Source organism: Triturus cristatus, chromosome 3_2, assembly GCF_964204655.1.
Source record: "Triturus cristatus chromosome 3_2, aTriCri1.1, whole genome shotgun sequence".
NCBI classification, from domain to species: domain Eukaryota; kingdom Metazoa; phylum Chordata; class Amphibia; order Caudata; family Salamandridae; genus Triturus; species Triturus cristatus.
Window position 1 is genome coordinate 82,385,738 of NC_140584.1, and position 19,339 is coordinate 82,405,076.

Here is a 19,339-nt window from a genome sequence, read left to right on the forward strand (position 1 = left end):
AATCCAGCCAAACCTTCCCAACCCCAACTCAGCCAAATCTGGATGGAATTTTGCAAAACCACCCTAAAACCTTCCCAACACCATTATGCACGAACCTGAACCGGGCCCTGAGCCCTAGACTCCGGGAACCCTAGCAAATTTCAACCCTAAACACCACCCCAACCCTACCACCTAACCCTAAACACCACCCCAACCGTACCACCAGCAGCGGGAGAACTGAATAAAATTAAAACAAAAACTTACCTGACCGCCTCTGCCCCCTTCAAACCGGAACACCACTTTAGGCAACTACCCTGGAAAATACCAGACCAACATCTGACCCCAATCCTATTAATGCCAACGACAAGTTTAATGAATGGATTGAATCATCATTAGACCATGTCCTTCCCAAAAAATTTACTCGGAATACGGTTGGAGTTAACCGAACTGCATGGTTCTCCCCTAAGCTCCGGGAGCTTAAACAAACTGTAGAGTAGTTCCTATATCCCTGATAGGCTGTGCGCATTGGAATAATATACACTATAGTTTTGACATAGGACTGAGGTCAGTATGTCTCTATCGAGTACATTAAACTTAATTACTTGTGTGTGCCAGCTAACTCAGAGGTCACTAGAAAACTTCTTGAATAAATAAGAAGGGATTCGTTTCTGACAACCGCATAAACATGACAAATTTGTTTCCCTTTGAATCGGAACAATCTCAGAATCGTGGAAACAATAGATAACAGTTTCACTCAGTCAATCGTGCATGCTTCGTTTCTACAGAGTAACACAGAAAAACATAGACGGGCGTTTCAATAAAATGTGTTTATTGAACAGTCTTATTTCTCATGCAAGAGATATGAACTGCTACAATCGTAAGACAGAATGTGAAGTATAATACGTACAGCATTAGCAGTAAGATAAAATATTACTGCAAAAGCATGGTTTGTAGCTATGACAGATATTCATAAAAATACATACATAAATAACACAGGCTAAAATGTTAATACTCATCTGATACTTCTAGCTAGTTCTACCCCAGTGTACCTAACCTAAGTATAGTACAAGGTAAGAAGTAGGCAAGAACTCGTTGTGAAGTAGATGAACGGATATAGGTGGCCATGCCTGTATTTGGTTAGCATGGATAATGCCTAAATAAGGGTAGGATATCTATGCCTAAATATGGGCAATGTGAATTGTGCCTATATAAGGACATGAATCGGGAAACCTATATACGGTATCTAAATCGACACACAACACCCACTCCACTTTCGTATGAACGACATTATTAAATTCTAAACATGCTAAACATATCTAAAATATAGCTACATATGGATGGCTAATAACAAGTATAAAAATATATCCTAAAATGCATAAAAACTTTTGCCATGCATAAAAATGCATTGGTGCTGTACATATTAAAGCAATGTTTCATTCTAAGCATATATTTACATTGAATGCTAAATGAATGAACATACATGTATATATATATACACATTATGAAATGGCTCGTAAATACAGAAGAAAAAAGGCCAAAACCATTTCATGTCAAGTTACATAAACTAATTGTTATTGACAAGGTGACATATTGTCTCTGAAAGTGTATCAAATAATTCTGTTCTCTATGAATAGTTCTACTATAAGCAGATTACTGTGCCATAAAAAGAAAAATTCAAATTTGGAAAAAAAAATGTAATCATAGGAAAAAATTCCAAGTTTAGTCTTTGTTTTGAAAAATGAAGGCCAAATTCAGAGTCTTCCGGGTACACTGTGTGCTGAATCATATGTCAGTGTATAGGGATGGAGCAAACATGAAATCTTCTAATCCTGTAGACAAAAAGTTGTCTACCGTTGTAGGTGAAAGTTGGATTACCTCGTTTAGAAGACTAACCGCACATAGATGAGAAGCATCGCCGTCAGCATTGGTCGCATCAGCAATGTTCGTATCGGATGTTACCTGCGTGCCTGCTGTTTCCTCTCGCACCACAGCAGTAGCAATTTGCGTCTGTGAGATCTCAATGAATGCCGTCATCAGGATCGGTAGCAGCTGGGGCCAACACAGCATGGGCCGTTACCAGGTCCAGCAAAGCATAAATATCCGTAGGCATGACTGATGGGAGTGTTAGACAGATGTCTAGCACCAGGGGCGGCTGGTGACATTTGAAAATGGCGGGGCGTAAAAGTGCTGGAGGAGTGCCCCGTAACATAACCTGGACGCTAGCTTACCACTTCGGCGCAAAGGTGGGAGATAAAGCTGCCAAGCCTGGTGTGGTGCACACGCTTCCGTTTATCCTCGCCTCTACCTCTCCTCACCTCTCTCTCTCTCTCCAACCGCTATCTGTTTATTTCTATCGCTCTAGCTTATTTGTATCCCGCACACCTGCAATTACCCAGTACAGGCAATCTTCGCCAATGGCACAAAATACACCTTGAAAACAGGGCCAAATGACCCTTTCCCCTTCAACTACAACCAAACTGCTCTTTTTCACACAAACTAGACCTTCCCACCATTGCTCCCACACCCCTAAACCCATTCCCAAAAACCTATAACACCCTAAATTAACATCCCAAACATGTGCATTACCGCCAGCTCCCAAAGGCCTAAATTCGCGTCAAAACGCACTCTGAAACTAGGCCCAAAACCGACCTTCCTCTCCATGGATTTTCTTCAAAACACTTGCAATGAAAATTAGACCTTCCCAACTCTGATCCCAGCTAAGCAAATCAACTTGGAACCACCTGCAACACCATACAATCGAACCCCAAAAACATGCAAAACTCACGTTTAACATGGGCTCCTATGGCAGCTCTTTCCCTTCCTCGACTTTGCCAAAAAACACCCTTCCCATCGATCGATTCCTCCCAAACTTCCTGCACACCCATCAATTCCACCTCCCTGCCACTCACAGCAGCCCTGTTCCTGTCGATCCACTGGAACCCCCTAAAAAACACTTCTCCACGCACCCCAACACCGCCCCATTGGATACCATTGCAATCCGGGCCTTCACAAAAAAAATGCTCTTTTTTCGCACTTCCACTACGTCGATCATCTTCAAACTCACTGGGACACTAGTTCCAGCCATTCCCAAGAATCTCAGCAAGAATTACACAAATCCATCCACTGGAAGGGGTACGACTTTTCACCCAAACACAAGCCCCCCGCAAACCCACAAAAACACCCCAAAATCAGCCAAATCTGGATGGAATTTTGACAAACCACCCTAAAACTTTCCCAACACCAACCCAGCCAAATCTGCATCAAATCCAGCCAAACCTTCCCAACCCCAACTCAGCCAAATCTGGATGGAATTTTGCAAAACCACCCTAAAACCTTCCCAACACCATTATGCACGAACCTGAACCGGGCCCTGAGCCCTAGACTCCGGGAACCCTAGCAAATTTCAACCTTAAACCCTAAACACCACCCCAACCCTACCACCTAACCCTAAACACCACCCCAACCGTACCACCAGCAGCGGGAGAACTGAATAAAATTAAAACAAAAACTTACCTGACCGCCTCTGCCCCCTTCAAACCGGAACACCACGTCAGCACTGGAGTGGCAACCCCTCAGCCAATCCTGGCGCTGCTGCAGCGCCAGCATTGGCTGAGGGCACAGCTTACGCTATGCCCGCTGCCTGCCCATTAGGAGACTGAGGGGCTCCTAATGGGCATGCGCAAGGCAGTAAAAAAAACAAGTACGCATGACTGGGCACAGGCTAAAAATTACTCTCCATGCCCACTCATGCGCACTTGTGCTGCAGTGCTGCCTTTCCCTGGCTTGTCTGACAATGCATGTCAGTCAACATGACGCCGGACTGCCCACAGTCCGACGTCATGCTGACTGACATGCATTGTCAGGTCTCCCCACCCTCGGCGTCTCTGAACTTAAGTAAACTAAGTTTAGAGACACCGAGGAGGGAGCTGGGGGCGGGGGGGGCAACGCCCCAACACCCCAATGGACGCACCGCGCCTGTCTAGCACGCATTCTTCACCGCAAAGCAGGCAGCATAGAACATGTAAGATGCAATCTTGCCAGATTGGTCTGAATGACAGAAACCATGTGGTATTTAATTCTCGTAGACGAGGTAAAGCTAAAATTCCGACGACGCGCTCACAACACTTCATCTCCAATAGAGCTCTCTCTATGGTGCTTGGAGTGACGCTGGTGATTTGGCTTGCCATATCGGAGCAGTAGGTGTAAAAATAGGATCCCTGCAACGAGTCCAAAAAGTAGTGGCAGTCCGTCAAACACAGAGTGCACAAAGTTGGGAATTATTCCGAGGACTCCTTGAAAAGGTGCTAACAGTCCTGAACACACGGTCTTAAATACATGTACAATACCGCTCGTATCAGACATGTTTAAGATACGTTCTAACATTTCTGATAAATGTGTAGGGCAGTTTGTATTCAAAAGGGCTTGTATCTCAGCAGAAGTCCTTGTGACTTGTAGATTATAGGTTTCTTTGGTAGAGGTCAGTGGCACAGTTTGTTGTAAAGAATGGCTTTCATTCTGCTTAGAGTATCAATTCGTATAGAAGAGATGTTCAGTGAAGGCCATAGAGGCAACTCTCTGACTGTCTGTATTTGTGGAAACAAGACTTGCACACAGCAAGTGACCCTGGATGTAACCGTTACTAGATATGGGATACCTGGCAACATCAAAAACTGGATGGGCCTGCACACCTCTTCTAAGAATTTTTTTATGCTCTAATTGTAAAGGCTATGTGAATGAATCATGTATCCATTGTGAAGCGTGCAATCACGTGATGGGGTATAGCCCGAACCCCAGTGTAATCAAACAACAACCTAGAGGTCTGGAAGGATCCAAACCTTCGTGATGCACAGCTCAGGACCTTATGGTCTCAAACGTTTTAAACACAATTGGCTATAATACAAGAAGATATATGAACAAAATAAATTGAACACCATGTAGTGGCAATTGAGAAAGTAAGACTTGTATTTAACATAAATGCAAATGATAATGTGTAGACATCATTCCATCCTCATGGATTGGCAATATCGTATCATACGAAGTACATAAATCGAATAATACAACAGGATATAATTTAAATTTGCAACATACACTCCAATCTAAAAAAAATCCCTATGCATTTTGGGTTAATCTGAACCCTTCTTCAGGGGATAGGTGTCATAGACTAGGAGTTGATTTTGTGTACATCCACTGTTTGGAACTGAAACAAAGTTGAGAATAAACCATAAGATTTCCTATGAAGTACATTAACTGAATTAGGATTTGCACTCAGGTTGCACAATTAATACCCTGAATCCCGTGCATCTGTGAAATTATGTAAAACGATGCTTAGTGCGGCTAAGTAAGCCTAACCACGATAATACTAGTGAAAAAGCGAAAGAGCGTCGAGGTGAACCGAAGCAGAGAAGATGAGGTGTCCATAAAAGTGTTAGGCAAACTGATGTGAAAGGCTGAAAAGCTGTGAACACCTAACCCGAGTAAATGAACATAATAAGAGGAACTCATGTTAGGGAAAATTCTGGATGTGGAAAAGAGCATGCTATAGAGAGTCTCACGCTTACCAGACTCCAAAAACACAGTGCAAACAACCTGTCATTATGCCGCCAAAATTATCTAAAAAATAACGGTTGAAACCATCCCAGTATAGGAAGTGCAACTGGACACCCAAGAAGTCGATGTCAGAGCTTACCCATAGTGAAAGGTATTCAGTGTCTCTATCGAAAACCAGGTGTGCTGGAAGGGTAAACAAGATCATTACTAGGTCTATCTCAATTCGAGACAAAAGTAAATGGACAAACCAGAAGTAAATGGGTACAACCAAATTCCGTACTCGCTCACCTCAGTTGCTAATGAAGTCGACCTTTAGTGTTCAAAGCTGCCGCCGACTGCGTGCGCATCAACGTATACGTGTACGCTACGTATTTAAAGGGGCAGTGTTGAAAACGCGGGTGAACCAAAAAACTAAAGCCAAAGCTTTATTGAGCGCGACAACGATACTACGGGAGGACAAAAAGTAGTGCTCCGTTATTTGCGTCATGACAGCTAGAAAATCACTGAATAAAAACTCATATGTATACTGGAAAAAATGTGGCAAAATGTTTGTGGTCTCTGAACGAGTCCTGAAGGTCTACCGACGTAGTGAATTAAAGGAGATGTGCAAAAATAAACAGAACAGACCATGAGTGCGAATCCTGTACATAAAAATGAAAATGAACTGACCAAGATAGTTGATGTATAGAAGCATTGTAATGAAGAGACATATATACTACATAACAAGATATATCTTACAGAGAACATGCATGATGATAGTTCAGATTAACTGGCAACATGTCACAGCAGCTGTGATCATTTAACATGAGGTAACTTCCATTTGAAAGTACTCAAAAAATTGGATTAACCACTGCAGCTGGTGAGCCTTGCAGGTGACAGGATAAGTTTGTAGTGGAACCATCGCAGGCCTCGTGCAAATTAATACCCTGACAAAGGAGAGAACCGCTTAGTGCGTTTTCACAGTTTGTACCGCTAAGAAACACTTCACACCCCCCACTCCAACATCTATGTGTGTAAGGTAAATCCCAAGATGTCTTGATGTATTCTTTACCCAAACTTTCATATTCGCCTGCTGGTATATGTTTTAGGCAATAATGAAAATAGAAAGTTGTAACAGGCAGAGTAATTTTAACATGTATGATACACTCAGTAGCTGGTTTTTCTGCCACAGTGAATGGTAATTTTTCCAGTTTTTTAATGCTCAGCACCGTATAGTCTGCTCCCCTTTGTGCCAGTTTGATCTGTTTATCAGTGAGATTGAATTCTGAAAACAGTGACATAGTGTTGATTAAACGCCAAGGCACATAGCCTGAACGCAAGTTTTGTAGCGTCGAGCCTAATAGCATTATAAAACGTAATTGAGACGGACCATGTTGCAGCATGACCAAGTCTTGTTCCATGATGTCTATGGTAGAAGACACAATGCTGTCCAATGAATATATCCTAGACGACAGAGTTGTTAACCCATTGTCTACTACAGAGAGAGATTTCTCTAAATTAATACGATCAATTTCTCGTATTCGTTCTGCAGTCTCTGCGTGGGTAATCTTCCATATTTCATAATAAGCAGCGTAGATACCGGCATATATGAAACGTTTTTGGCGCGGTTTTCTTGGTCCTAGCAAGAATTCCCTAAGGTCTGCGCCTCCTTTAAGTAAAGATAAGTGTTGTTTTACATCCTGCTGTGTAGCTTTCTGTAGCCAATCAAGGCAGAGTTTCCCTACACTGTATGTTGTTACTACCCCTGGATGCTGTCTTTGAACATAGCGTGGGTCTGGCCTATTGATAGTGAAACCATGTGTTTTGTTCAGGAATCGATCTTGACAGTTGTTTGTGTCTGTGGGCCAGAGCAACCATTTTTTCCATTCTGGATCTGATCTGTTGTGATGCAAAATATTATGTACGTCGACCTTCCCCCGTGTAGTGCTATTACTTGCAGGTATAGGTATGGTCAGTGTGTTCATGTGTTTGATCTTAGCTAACCCAAGGCAAGACGTTTGTTGGACAGTGTCATTCAAAAACAGAATTTGCTCAGGGATTATAGAGGCTCTAAACAAAGCTCTACCCCCTGCACTTGTCAATCTTTTGTACCCCAGATAGATTTTGTCCCAGTGTTGTCTTTCCAAAGGTCGAACCCCTGTCTAGACAGTTGGGCAATAAAGGCTGCAGAATAAATCTGTTTCGTATTGGTGAACATATTTTTCGTTCCAGTCTTGTTCATATTCTTAAAATAAAACGATTCTGGATTTGATAAGTTGAACCCTGAAAAATATGGAAATTTCATTACAAAAGTTTTTGAGCTACCCTTTGGAGGTGTAGGACAATGTTCCCATTGGTTATACATAAATACATTTCTAGGTGATGCAGTTTTATGCAAGAAATGATGACCATAGTGGGTATAACAATACATTTGTTCATAGTCTGATGAACCCTCTAAATGTTCATGATTTGTGAATACTGCAGACATTTCTAGATCAGACATCATGTTATTAACAGTATCGAAATCCCAATCATCAGAAAAGGTACTAGAGGTAATAAAGTCACATAATGAAATTTTAAATAAGTGTGGAATCTTCAAATGTTCAGACGGACCAAAAATGTCATATTCAGTTCTGTCCCAAACTATACCATCTGGTATAGGAACGGCTGTGATGTTCACTGCTGACGAGTCTCTTGCTTCATGAGGGGATGATTTGTGTGGCTGGAGAAGTAAGTTCACTCTTTTACTTGCTGTGTCCATTTGAATATATCTTTCCTTTATCAGTATACCCATAGTTATTACCAGAGCTAACCAAAGTAGAAAGAAGAATATTCTCAAATCAATCCATAGTTCAATCCATGGTGAAACCAGATAAGTCTTTTTCAGGAGATGAAAAAATCTGTTGCTTGTTCTTTGAAAGTTCTTTGTGCTGGCGTTGTTTCAGGTTCGCTGGGATCCTCAGAAAACGTATCAAAGTTAATGAAATAGCCAGAGGCAGTTCTGTCAATGGTTGGAATTGCATCAGGATTCGTTGAAATCGCTGGAACCAGTTGATCACTTTTTACTTCGTTGTAGACAGGTGTATCAGTACGAACTGTTATTTGGGTCTCAAGTGGGACGAGTTCCATAGCTTTGTTGCTTAGTCCTTCATTTCTCACTGTAGAATCTTCAAAGGTGATGAGTCTCTCAGTTTGAACCTCTTGGATAGTAGCTAGCGGAGTGAGTCTGCTACATCGTCGGAGTCCACTTGGCCTACTGCTTAGTATCGGCCACATAGGGTGGTTTGATCAGGTCGATGGACACAAATCTTTTCTCCTTTTTACCAGCAAGGGGCAGCAGTAGTACTGTTCTCGATCCGGGGATTGCTAGGACAGGTACTGGTTGTCTGTAAGAAGGCCCAAATTCCTTCATGTCCGCTATCTTTTCTCTGACTAGATCACCAAGCTTTGGGATCCAGACAGGCCTTGCTGGGACGGTTGCTTTTTCCCCAGTGGTGGTTGGCTTCAGGAACACGTTGCTTTGTTTTGATCTTAGTTCATTTAAGTCCTGTAAAACAGCCAAACGATCTTTGATATCAAACTTTTTATTTTCCACCACTGTGCCTTTCATGTCAAGGTCCGGAATCAACATTCTAGTTCCAAATAACACTTCATATGGAGAGACACCCCCGAGAGAACATCTTGGCAAATTGTTTAATGAGCGTTAGACCCCATAAAGAGGTTTGACCCACCCATCAGCCTAACCTAATATCCTAGCTGTTACAGACTGCTTTATGTCCCGGTTTTTTCTTTCCACAACAGAATTTCCCTCAGGGTGGAATGGAGAAGAATACCGCAATGCTACGCCCAAACTGGCCATGGCTTCTTTGTAAGCTCAAGAGCTAAACGCAGGACCCTGGTCAGAATGTAGTGTGCCAATTACGTATGTGCCAATAAAGACTCGCAAATCTTTTATAATAGTTCGAGTGTCAGCCAAGCGCTGAGGCCACATCCAAAGGAACCTTAAACACGAATCCACTGCTACCATGATATATTTATAGTTACCATCCCTCTGTAAGGGACCGCAGTGGTCCAGGTAAACACATGCTAATGGTTTATCTGAAATTAACAGGGGGAGTGTCTGCGTGGGACATTTCACAGTAGAGACTTTCATCTTCTGGCATATTTCGCAGTCCAAAACATAATTCCTGGTCTGTTTCCTAATGCCTGGCCACCAGTATCTCTGTTTTAATAACGATACTGTGGCGGAAACACCTGCATGGGGAGAGGCGATCCCTTCATGTGCTGCTAGGATTAGTCCTAATCTAGGTTCCATGTTTGGTATTACCCTATCCCCCACTCCAGGGATTCGAGCAACCGGAACATTGTTCGCATCAATTATATATGAGTATTTGAGTGGAAACCTTTTAGGTAACGCTGCACCGCTGCCTTTGCTTGAAGCATTGCCAGCCAGTATTATTTCACTGTCTATTTTTGTTTTTGAACGAGTGATTGCAGCTACGGAAGCCGTTGCACATCCCCTTTCACGGCTTTATCAGCCAATGAATTCCTTTCAACATGAACGCCATCACGTTGATGACTCAGTGTATCACGTGAGTGTTTTGTAGTCCGTTTCGCAACTGAACTACTTGTTCCCAAAGCGTTTTATGCTTGATTGTGCCACCTTTTGCATCTTTGAAACCATTTTGAAGCCAATTCTGCAAATATTCATTGTATGATTGAACACAATAAAAAGAATCGCACACTATGAGTGTGGGGAATTCGCGATCCATATTTTCAAGTGCCATTTTAAATGCTTGTATTTCAGCTCGCTGAGCAGTACAATCTCCTAGAGATTGCGTTTTTGCGACCATTGGTCTAAATTTGCCATCGAGCATACGACCTTTAACGATCGCGCATGCTGCACTATAAGCTTGCTTACCCCCTCGTAGCGGGTTGTGCAGATCCCCCAGTATAAATTATAAATTCGTACTGGTCACGAGGGAGAATTTCAGTAGATAGAGGAAATTCCTGTTCGTATTGCAGGAATGCTTGTGTTTTTAAATAAGGATCAAAAACATATTCAACATCAGTTGCAGCAAGAGAATGAACCCATTGTATCCATCTTGGATGTAAAGCTTTTGCATTCGGAATACTGCCTCTAAGGCTGGTACAGGGGTTACGACCATAATGCGTTTCCCCTGTGCTAGGGCTCTTTCTTTTGCTACAACGGTTTGAACTGCTGTCAGAATTTTTTCTGTCGATGTAAATTTCATTTCTGCTTGCATATACAAATGTGATTTGTATGCAATTGGTACTTTTTCACCTTCATTAAAAGTTAAGTAAGTGAATCCGCATTGACCCGGAATGATTTGAATCACTAAGTTGCGTACGTTTACGCGTGTTTGTAAGTGTTTTGTTGCTAACATGTCAGCTTGAAGTGAAGGCAGGATATCTGTGTGCTCCTGTGTCCAATGTGTGATTTTCAAAATCAGGTTTGATTAATTCGTAGAGAGGTTTAACCCTTTCTGCGTAGTTTAGAATGTATGGTCGTCCAAAATATAGGAAACCTAGAATCAACTGTAAGTTTTTCATTGTTTTTGGAGGTTGGAGCAGCGCACACTTTTCTAAAAAGTTGGCTGCCAGGCTTTTGCCTTCACTTGATAGTTCATATCCTAGGAAAAGGAAGTTGAGATGGGCAATTCTTGATTTTTTTAAAACTGAATTTATAACCTTCAGAGGTGAAGCCCAGTATAATGGTTTCGACCCTGTTCAAGTGCCTGTTCAGGTCATCGTCTGTCAGATAGATATCATCGACATATGACAATGCCTCGTCATCATAAATTTGTAGTAACTCTGTTACCCTTGCTGAGAATAACCCTGGACTATTCTTGAATCCCTGAGGGAGACAACAGAATTGACGCTGGGTCCCCATTATTGAGAAAGCTGTCAAATACCTACTTTCAGATGCTATGTTTTGACAAAAGAAACCGTTAGAATTATCTAATGTGGTTTTATATTTTTTACGCACAATGTTATTCATTAATGCTGTACTATGTGCATTTTGCACTGCAAATGTTTTACAACAAGAGTTTAAGTGTCTGTAATCCAAAACTAGACGATATGTATTGTCTGGTTTGGAAACAGGAAACAAAGGATTGTTCATTGATGAGGTGCATGTTTCAATCACCCCTTGGTATTCAAGTTGATCTAAGATCTCCCTGACCTATTTTTTAGCTTCTTGCTTAATTGGATACTGCCTTTGCGCAGTTGGTTGATTTTTTAACTGGATCTTATGGTGAGGTGGGTCCTAATCCCATCCTACATGATTTTTGTATAATGCTGGGGCTTGGGCCAATGCCCATTTCCTGGCATAAGTATATTTTAAATGTACTGGAACATGTTTAGAGAAGGTTGGCACAATGATGTGTTTGCCATGTGGGCACTGTTCGACAAATTCTGGTGGCCAGTCCCGTTCTGCTAGAAGTATATCATAACCCTTTGAAAGTCACTCCCAAAACAGTGCTTTCACTTTTCTTGGTATGTCTCCCTCCATCCGCAGTGTTATTTCATATGACCTTTGTGGAGAACTAACCCTGGTGTCTGCAGTCTCAACTTGAATGTCTTCATTCAGGTCCACTGTCTCTAGAAGTCCCTTCAGGTTCTGGCGAGCTATTGATACTTCTGCTGCGCTGTCCAACATTGTCTGAGCCCATTCTCCGTTCTTGAGTTGTGTTCTCAGAATCCTCGGCATGTCTAATCTTCGTTTTTGGACTTCACGCGTTCTTCTTTTTGATCTGACCGTCCTCTTCTTTCTGATGTCTGTGACGATATCTGAAAGGTACGAGAGGAATGTGTATCAGTATCTTGATACTGTCAGGTTTTCTCAAATTATCCCTATTCCTGAGGTTATACCGCCTTTCACAGGGCTCCTTTTGAGGAGACCTACCTCGGGATTGAGAAACTTTCTCTTTTGAATGTGGTTTGTTATTTTCCCACTTCTTTTTAGAAGAGGTAGGATTGTTTTAAAAAAAAAGCCTTTTCAGGACTTTCAGACAGTTGTGGTTTAACTGTGTAATTCTATTAAATTTTGTATCTGATTAAGTAATTCTACGTATGACATTGCTTCAATTGTTAGGATGAGGTGTATAGCCGGCTAAAATCGGCCATGTTGCTCCTGGTCTACCTAGTGGACCGAGTCTGGTAATGTGATTGTAATGTTTTAGGGCGCCTTTAAACCAGAAATCATGCTCCTGGTATGTGAGTGGAATTTCAATATCCTCGAAAGGAATATATTCCTCAGGTGGTTCATCTTCTTTGTAGAAGTAAAACGTTTTAGTTACTGGATTTGATTCTGGGAACACTATCCATGAATAGAATACCTCTGTCTGGTGAGATTCATGTGCCTCTATCACAAAAACTGCTCTACAACCTCTTGGTGTTAGGCCATATTTTATAAGTTTTAGAGTGATGGCTCTCCTTAAATTTGGAGCGATTATTTTCGCATTTTCATCGGTTTCATTAAAACCTGTATAATCAAAAGCTGCTGCGACATCGTCGGGTACAGTTCCACCGGTTCCGATGTTATTATCCCCGTTTAGGGACATTTTTTTATGAAAATTGCAGAGCAAGTTTCAAGGGAACAAAGATAAGGTGCACAATATTTTGGAACACTGTATCCTTCAACGTTGAAAACAACTAATACATAGGATTTTTGTCCTACTCAGCTATGGCGGATATTATCCTTACCCACTCCAAACGTCTTATGGAGTATTATGAGCAGGGGTCTCTGAGAAAAGCACGACTGAGTTACTTCAGTATCCAGTGTTCAATTAGTGCCTTACCAAACTGTTGGGCACCATGTAGTGTAGTTCCTATATCTGTGATAGGCTCTGCGCATTGGAATAATATACTCTATAGTTTTGACATAGGACTGAGGGCAGTATGTCTCTATCGAGTACATTAAACTTAATTACTTGTGTGTGCCAGCTAACTCAGAGGTCACTAGAAAACTTCTCGAATAAACAAGAAGGGATTCGTTTCTGACAACCACATAAACATGACAACTTTGTTTCCCTTAGAATCGGAACAATCTCAGATTCGTGGAAACAATAGATAACAGTTTCACTCAGTCAATCGTGCATGCTTTGTTTCTACAGAGTTACATATAAATAGATAGACGGGCGTTTCAATAAAAAGGGTTTATTGAACAGTCTTATTTCTCATGCAAGAGATATGAACTGCTACAATCATAAGACAGAATGCGAAGTATAATATGTACAGCGTTAGCAGTAAGATAAAATAATACTGCAATAGCATGGTTTGTAGCTATGACATATATTTATAAAAATAAATACATAAATAACACAGGCTAAAATGTTAATACTCATCTGATGCTTCTAGCTAGTTCTACCCCAGTGCACCTAAGTGTAGTACAAGGTAAGATTTAGGTGCTGTTTGTCTATGGTCTAGGTTAGCTATAGTTGCCAAGATTTGCCAAAAGTCCCTCTAGGTTCTAGTCCGCTCCATACCTTAGAATGAGTGAGGTTGGAATCTCTTTCCGAGTCTCGATCTCTAACACCCCGCAAGGGGCGTCAGAAACACTGGAGCTGGATTCTCTGCGAGGAGGATGACAGCGTCTGGTCAGTGCGTCAGGCGGGGACTTGACTTCCTTCCGAACTTGCCGTGGCGAGCCGCATCGAGGAAGTAGGCAGCCGAACCCTGGTTTGCCATGGTGAGTGAAGGTATATTTATACCTTGAAGGTGTTTAGGCATGCCAGTGTTGACGTAAAAGTCGGGCAGAAGAACGTCATGAATAAACCCCTAAGGAATAGATGTTCATGCATAATAAATGAGTTCTTGGAGAAATCAATATCCAAGCAAGGGGAAGTCCTAAAGGCTTAAGAGTCTGGTTTTCCAAGAACTCGTTGTGACATAGATGAACGGATGTAGGTGGCCATGCCTGTATTTGGTTAGCATGGATTATGCCTAAATAAGGGTAGGATATCTATGCCTAAATATGGGCAATGCGAATTGTGCCTATATAAAGGACATAAATCGGGAAACCTATATACGGTATCTAAATCGACACAACAAAACCTTTAAAAAATTGGAAAGAATATGGAGAAAGGATTTTTCCCCTGTCAATAAAGTTAAATACAAGGAAGCTATCAAAATCTATGAAGAAGAAATTAAATCCGCTCAAGCTTTATACTATAAGAGAAAATTATACTGGCATCTAACTCCTCCCGCGAAATCTTTCGCATTGCAAAAACACTCCTTAAATTGTCCCCTCCTCCTGTTGTGTCTAATGATGCTTCTGCAAATGATTGGCAGAGTTTTTTCTTAATAAAATTCAAGATATTTACACCTCCTTTCCCCAGATGGTAGACCAGCAGAACTCATTACCACTGAATAAGGTTTCTCAAATCTGTGAACACTCCCTGGAGGAAATTCCACAGTTGAACTTGGATTCACTACGATGCATCTCAGACCGACTAAACATCTGGCTCTCCTACAGACTTAGTTCCCCCTACCATCCCGAATCAAGTCTTTGAAACAGTTTCCCCAGTGATACTGGAACTGATTAATGTCTCGATCTCGACTGGAGTGTTCCCCGCCCCTTGGAAATGCGCCACGGTAAAGGCGCTGCTAAAAAAAAACCTGACCTCGACCCTGATCTGGGGAACTATCGTTCCATCTCTCTGCTGCTAAGAATAAGTAAGATTGCTGAGAAGCATGTTAACTTAGCTCTCTCTATATTCCTGGAGTCTCATAGTTACCTTCATCCTTCACATACTGGATTTGGGCCCCAACAAGGTACTGAAACTGCTCTCCTAGCAGTAGTGGAAGAGTCCAGGAAAATCTGAGATGGCGGAAGCTGTGCTGCTATTATCCTTTTGGATCTCAGTGCAGCGTTTGACATTGTTAGCCATCACACTCTGGTCCAGAGACTTAGGGACGTGGGAGTGTCCGGATGGGGGGGGCTTAAAATGGCTGCAATCCTTTCTGGAAGGGAGGTCTTTCCAGGTCTTTGAAGAAGATGCTATCTCAGAACGTATGCCCCTCAGTTGTGGGTTCCCACAGGGGTCCTTCCTGAGCCCCACGTTATTTAATGTTTTTATGACCCCTTTAGCGGAGATAGTGAGGCCTTTTGGAGTTCAGATTGTTACCTACGCCTATGATACACAGCTTGTTGTTTCTCTCAACCACTTTGGTAATGCTTCGCCTGGTTTAAGCCTGTGTTCGGAGAAGGCAGCAAACTGGATGGAACGCTCATAACTGAAATTGAATGGTGTCAAGACGGAGCTGATGCTCCTAGGTTACTCTCCTGGTTTTAACATGGGAACACTGTGGCCAGTCTGCCTTGGTCCAGCTCCCATCCCTAAGGACCAGATCAAAAGTCTGGGCAATTGGCTCAACCGTAACTTGGACTTTAAGGAGTAGGCTTGGAAGGTGGCAGCTAACTGTTATGGAATCCTTAGGATGTTGCGAAAAATTCTGCCTCTTTTACCATACTCTGCCAGAAGACTTATGGTCCAGGCATTGATCTGGTCTCGCCTTGACTATGCGAATGCTCTCTATTTAGGAGCACCACAGGATACCATACTAAACTACAGATTGTACAAAATTGTGCAGCGCGTATGCTCCTGCGGATTCCCAATTGCAAATCTGCTAAGCCAGCTCTTGCCACTCTCCATTGGCTTCCCATACAGGAGAGAATCACGTTTAAGGCTCTCTGTATTGTACACAAGACATTGGCAGTGAAGGGACTGCCTATTATTCAGTCCATCATTCTGCCTTATTGTTTGAACAGGAGCCAGCGTTTGGACAATCATCATCTTGCCGTAGTTCCTAAAATTAGAAAGTCAAGTGGAGGCCATCTATTTTCCTATAATGCCTCCAGGTTATGGAACACCCTTCCCCTCCATATCCGTCTTGAAACTAATCATCGGAACTTTTGGAAATCGCTTAAAACACTGCTCTTCCCCTAATGCTGCTGTAGTTCTTTCTGGATGCGCTGCTATGAACTCTGGGATGCCCTCGGATAGCTATGCGCTTAAGAAATGCTATATTCATTTATGGGAAAGAGACATTGGCCACTCTATCTCAGACAAAGACTGGTTCAATTGCTGTGCACAAACTAAATTGGTATCCCCCAAGCATCGTCACAAGGTACTCCACTTTCATTTTTATGCACAGATCTTATACCACTGCTACTGGCCTTACCAGACTCGACCCTTCTAGGTCCTCTTCATGGCACACCAAGTGCAGATTACCTGAGGCAGACTTCCCTACTTAACATGGACCTGCCCCCTTATCGCCACATTTTGGACTCACGTGTTTAACACCCTCTTCCACATTATTTCAATGATTCTCAAGCCTTCTCCTGTGACGGCACTTCTGGGCAATGTGGCTAACGTCTAGAAGAGCTCTTGCAAGTTCACCTCTATAGATCTGCTACTGGCAAGGAGAGAGAGAGCGCTACACTGGGGCAGCGGTAGCCGCCGTACTATAAATGCCTGGCTACATAGCATGACATATTGTGACATGACGAGTAAAGTTTGTGCTATGTTGCAACCCCGCACCTGAGCAAAAGATATTTGGCAACCCTTCCATGCATATCTGCTCTCTCTGAAGTCAGATGCCCAGAGTCAAGACCTCACTTTCCTCCCGCCGCATCCTCTTATTTCACCAGTCAAGACACTGTTTCATAGAGATTGCCTTTTCCTCTGTCGCTCTACCTACCAATAATTGTCCTCTCTTGTGATTTATGAAGTAGTGTGTCTTGATGCTTTTTCTATATATTGCATTCACTGATGTATCAAACTGACATAATATTTATTTGATGTGTCATTAAGCGTCTCATGTTGTTCAAGTTTTCCATTTTGCGGAAAATGATAAAGTTAAAAAATAAGATATATATATATTGCCTTTCCACCTCCTCAGATATTGCTGGGACACTTTCGCGGTGGTGCACGTCAAGGTCCGAGGTTATCCCTGTATTCCATAATGTTCACCGTACAAACTGCACGCATGAACTACTTCCATAAAAATTGCACAAATCAAAGAGCTGGGGAAGAGTTTATTTTCATAGCACCAAGCCGGAACAAACCCAACGCGTTTCGGCGAAACCGCCTTGGTCACGGGTAAATTCATTGTATTTTTGTTTATACATATATACACACAATTCTCATTACGTACAACGTGCAAAAGTAGTCAGAACTTAGTTTAAAAGTGTTGGCCATATTGTAATGGGGTTACGAGCACATATCACCAACTTTATGTATTCATTTTAAATACAATTGTTTACAAGACGGGAAATGCTAACTCCATTATTCAATTCAGTTGGTAATTGGAACAATTCGGGTAATTTATACAAAATTCTGTAATAACTCTTGCCATACCCTTGGTTTCGAAAAAATTTTGTAATCTTTTCTACATTTACCCGAGTCTCCTCAGTGAAAACAATGCGTTTAGCTCGTAATGTTCCCAAACTAAATTTTAACCCCCAATGTCATACTCAAATAACAATGCCTTTTAGCAGCGATGAGACAACAGAATTAATCTAGCAGGCAAATACACAACCACTAGTAACATCTTAGAGTAAAGGAAGATATTAATCACCAATAAGACCACTTATACGGTTCAACATTTCAAGCAAAATTGATGAAATGTCTATCCAGACTTCACTCACAGATAACCTGAAATCTAACTTTCCATAATACATAAATGTTAATCCCAAGTAGGATAATAAGCAAAATTACAATGATAGAGCTCCCTTCTACTTGCCCAAGTGGGCATTGATTCTTGCTTGTACTAAATGTTACAACAGCAAAGAAGAATAAGTTATTCAACATATTCCTGCATCCATATTGTCTCACCACCTAAAGGGGGAACAAATTTACAAATCATGGCATAAACAAAATTCCAATGTTACATAGAGCAACATAATCAGTGCAAAAAATTAAACGTGAAAGTGCAGTAAAAACATTATTAAAATTATACAGTTGCACACTACTAGAGGCATAGAGAACCATAATCACAGTTATACTTATTTCATTTGCCTGTCATCCAGAAGAGATATTTACAAGGGTCATAGTGATTATTGTCGCTACTAGAAATGAGCCTAGTAGCACTAAGGATAAGTACAATTAAAATGAAACCACTATGATATTCAGAATCACTACCTAGTTCATTCACCCAAAAACCAGGATAATTCTTCTTCAGAATTAAGGCCACCCGGAATTTTCGTGTTTAGTTCCAAAATATAATTAGACTCTAATTGGCACAGTCTACAAATCCTATCCCCGCCTCTAATAGTTGGAGGGACCCGATCAATTACAAAAAATCGCAACACGTTGCCGTTGCTTTATGTAATTCCTTAAAATGTCGCGCCACTGGAGACATCTTATCTTTATTTTGAATTGCTCTCCTACGTTACAAAATACGCTTTTTTGCAGCAAACATAGTACAGCCCACATACTTCTTAGCACATGGGCAGACTAGAACATATACACAAAAGTCAGACAGACAAGTCAGATGTTTTCTATTGTTCTCTCTGAGTCTGTCACCGGATAATAAACATTTTTTATGTTGGAACTAAACTTGCATGCTTTACAAGACATGCAAGTGTAGAAGCCTTGATTGTCCGTGTTAGTGGATTTAGTTAGTGAGACTTCATTCATACATAATCTGTCCTTTAAGGGATTGGCCTTTCTAAATGTAATATTAGGAGAGTCATTAAGAACCCCTTCCAATGTAGGTTCTGTTTGTAAGATTCTCCAGTGTTTTTTCAAACATTTTCTCAAATCTTGTGAGCTTGAGTAGTAAGTTGTTATGTATCTAATAGTGT